This window comes from Hyaena hyaena, unplaced genomic scaffold (genome assembly GCF_003009895.1).
Source record: "Hyaena hyaena isolate Hyena2069 unplaced genomic scaffold, ASM300989v1 scaffold_1999, whole genome shotgun sequence".
Lineage (NCBI taxonomy): Eukaryota > Metazoa > Chordata > Mammalia > Carnivora > Hyaenidae > Hyaena > Hyaena hyaena.
In genome coordinates, this window is record NW_024082632.1 from 104,051 (window position 1) to 108,331 (window position 4,281).

General features: G+C 34.1%; 1 pseudogene; it reads right to left on the reverse strand.

Moving 5' to 3' along the window:
- Positions 1 to 290: 290 nt before the first annotated feature.
- On the reverse strand, positions 291 to 411 carry LOC120227101 (annotated as a pseudogene).
- Between the last annotated feature and the right edge of the window lie 3,870 nt (positions 412 to 4,281).

Consider the following 4,281-nt stretch of genomic DNA (forward strand, 5'->3'; position numbering starts at 1 on the left):
AATGCTTATGCTGCAATTATAAGTTATTTTTTTAAGTTTACTTACTTATTTTGAGAGAGACAGAGACAGCACAATCGGGGGAGGGGCAGAGAGAGAGGAAGAAAGAAACCCAAGCAGGCTCCATGCTGTCAATTTAGAGCCCATTGCAGGGCTCAAACTCATGAAATATGAGATCATGACATGAGCTCAAACTGACAGTTGGACGCTCAACTGACTGAGCCACCCAGGCACCCCTGCAATTATAAGTAATTTATGTACTTAAAATTTCAGTTTACTGCCTTAACAAGTGAAGTGTGTCTTTCTTTCAATGTAGAGATTTTGATAAGTGCAATGAATTGCAATGACATGCAACATCACATCCAAATTTTAATGTTACTACACTTGATCTTAGCCAAAAGGCCGAGAAGCGATCCAAATTTTAATGTTAAAACTTGATCTGTTGCAAAGTCAAGTGAATAGTTATTCAGAGAAATGGAAAATGTATTTAAAAATGTCCCCATAAATCTGTTTCCCAGATTGCAGTTTACATCAGCCTTTAAAAATTTAAACTGATGGAAAGTGAGCATCATAAAATTGTCTAAAATTATACCAAATCTATAAGAAGTATCCTTCATAGTATAATGTGTAATAGACACCCTTTCATATACTATCAATTTTTGTGCTGAGGTTAAACATTGAAAAATACTTTTTGGCAATAATTTCACATTAATAAATAATTTTCTCAGGGGGGAGAACGTTTAAAAATGAAAATAAAATAAAATAATTTTTAAAATCAGAAGACAGTTTGAAAAAATGTAAGGAAGCTATAACAGTAAGTGAACGTAGCCATATAATATGAAAGCTGCCTCAAAACAGTTTAATTTTTAAAGTTTTTCCTAAGATAAAGATTTGTTTTAATGTTTTATTTATTTCTGAGAGAGAGAGACAGAGACAGAGATAGAGACAGCGTGAGCAAGGGAGGGTCAGAGAGAGAGGGAGACACAGAATCCCAAGACAGGCTCCAGGCTCTGAGCTAACTGTCAGCACAGAGCCAGATGCCGGGCTCGAACCCACGAACCTTGAGATCATGACCTGAGCCGTAGTCAGACACTTAACCGACTGAGCCACCCAGGTGCCCGATAAAGATTTTAATTAGAACTAATTTCATTAAAAAATGACACTATTGGGATGCCTGGTTGGCTCAGTTCATTGAATGACTATTTCAGCTCAGGTCATGATCCCAGGCTTGTCGGATCGATCCCCGCATGAGGCTTGTGCTGATTGTGCAGCCTATTTGAGTTCTCCTTGTCTCTCTCTCTCTCTCTCTCCCTCCCCCTCTCTGCCCCTTTCCTCTGCTTGCACGTGCTCTCTCTCTCTCTCTCTAAAAAACTGTAAAAAAAATTGTTAACTATTAAAATTATCTTGAACACTTGCATAGAGCCATTATTAGTAACCATGTACAGAATTCTATACATTGAGACTGATAGAATTTCAAAAAAAAAAAGGTTATGCTATAAATTAAAAGGGAAGATTTTGTGCTTCATAACAGTAATATGTGGGAAGTACAAAACATTTTTATATTAATCAAGGAAATATACATAGGAGAGTAAGGTTTAAAAATAATAACATATTAGACTATTACTCAAATGAACTGAGTGGCAACTTCAAAGTAGATGTCACTCTGTCCTGAGAACCTAGTTTCATTTTTTAAATGTGAATTTGGGTTGAAAAATGTTCTTCTCTGCTCTCTTGGAGGAGATTTGGCTCCCCTTGAGAAATAGTCATCCTTTGTTTACTGATGAATCCCCATCGGTCTCTGACTTTCAAGACATGTATGAGCAAACACTCCTTCCAGCGATTCACACTGAATACTGAACTCACAATGTTTCAGAGACAATAGTACATTTCTGGATGGCAGAACCAAGTTATTCATTTTTTAGAATGTAACAGTAAACAAATTGAAACACCATTAACCAGACATATGATCATCTAGCATAAACAGAGCATAAGCCAAAGGAACAGCATGAGAGTAGTTAGCTTTTCAACAGGGGATGTTCATATCACATGGACAAACACCTACTCCGCCAGCAGGAAAGCCATTGTGGAGCAGAATTCTTCTCAAGGCTCTGTACTGGTTATTTCTATTGTTTCATTGGAGTTAATCCAAAAGGTGAAATCCATTACCTATAATAGCTCTAAGAGTTGAAATTTTAATGCAGGCTTAAAGAACAGATAACAAAATTGGTAATTAAATAAGCAAAGAGTTCTTAAGAGATAGCACTGTAAACTTTTATGTTTTCATATTAATTATCATATTTTCCAACTTGAGTTATCATATTTTTCAAATACTGCAGAGGAGAAATTGAAAAGTTTTTACTTTTTAGTGGTAGTGATTTGCCACTTCTAAAGGCTTCATGATGCACACAGGGAACAGCTCACTTAGAGCTCTGTAAGTGAACTAAAAGAGAGTTATGTAGCATTCCTATAAAATTCTGATGTTACATTATAATAGATGCATACACAGGGAAGAAAACAAATACAAAGCAGTAAAAGTTCTTCAAAATAGTTGTAAATAAAATATTCAGTTAGAAAAATAATTTTCTATAAACTGAGGTTAGGTATACTTTAGAAAATAGTTGTGAAATAAACAAGATTTCTTTCCTCTCAAAACTTCTGTTGGTTCTAATAGAGCTTATTAAAATTTACACTAAATGTGTGGGGGAGGAACAGAGGGAGAGGAAGAAAGAGAATCTTAAGCAGCCTTCATGTCGAGTGTGGGAGCCCAGTGCAGGGCTTGATCCCAGGACTGTGAGATCACGACCTTAGTTGAAATCAAGAGTCGGATGCTTAGCCAACAGCCACTCAGGCACCCTTGGGCTAAACTTTTTACATATATGTATAAAAGTATAATTACAGTAAAATTGGAAGAAGAGTCTACTTACATATATTTTCTAAACTTCAAAGGGACTCAAAATGTACTTTTTTATCTTTTCTCTTTGCTTCCTAAGATGACTGAATATTTAAATATATGTGTTCATTATTTTACATCAATATTTCTATAAATTTGTAACAGAGAAGCTGGCATTTTAGTGATATTTGTCAACACAACTTGGTAAAATTCTAACCCTGAAAATATAATACTTCAGAGAAATTTCCTTGTTCTTAGAATACAGTTGCTGAGCTATCCATTATTTTACATTATACACATGTACTTAAAATTGTTTATATAAAATAAATTATGTGTTTTTAAATCTGAAGTTAAGAGTCTAAAGAAACTTTGCTATTCTTAGAATGTTAGAATAAACATCTTTTCTAAAATGGTATAGTTTATTCTTCCTGAAACTCGAAAAATGAATTTTCAAGTTATGTCCAGTATATGGAAATAGCCAATTTCAATTGTCTCCTTGGTATAATAAATTTAATTCATTAGATGGAAATGCTAAACTAAAAAATTCTATGGACTCCCATAGACCCTATAAAGATGCCCCTCACTCACCACTAAAATATAACTGTCTTTGGAATAAACCACTGTAATATACTTTGCTGCTATCACCATTCACTAGAGATTTTAGCCAAGGAAATGAGAGTCATTTTTAAGTATTTCTACCTTCAGTCTACTGACAATTTTAAAATTCTGTGTAATGTCATAAAGCAGTCAATGGATATTCAAGACATCACACACACAAAGCTTATTTGCCTATAGCAAAAATGTATTTTTCCTACAGGATATCAAATACTTTTCCAGTTAATATTTCATTCAAGATCATATGGAAGCAGCCTGCTTACTGAGACATCTAGGTATCATTCATTACCTGCTTTTTTTATTGGCTTGGTGAAATGCAATTGACATACAAATAAATTGCACTTTTAAAACGTCAATTTGAATATATTCTACATATTTTTACATCTGTGAAACCACCTGCCATATCAAGGAAATGAATATATGTCCATCACCTGCAGAAGTATCTTTGTGCCACGAGTAATCCCTCATTCCTATTACCATTCCACCCCACCCTTGATCTCAGGCAAAAATTGATCAGCTTTCTGACCCTATGGATTGGTTTTAGTTTTCTGTAATTTTATATAAATGAAATCAAACAATAGATACTCCTGTTTTGGTCTGGCTTCTTTCATTCAGCATAATTATTTGAGATACATTTATGTTGTAGTGTGTTATAATAATTTATTATTTTCTGTTGATGTGTTGTATTTCATACATGAATATATCACAGTATACTTATCCATTCACCTGTTGATAGAAACTTTAGTTATGTCCATTGGAGCTACATACATCCATATACA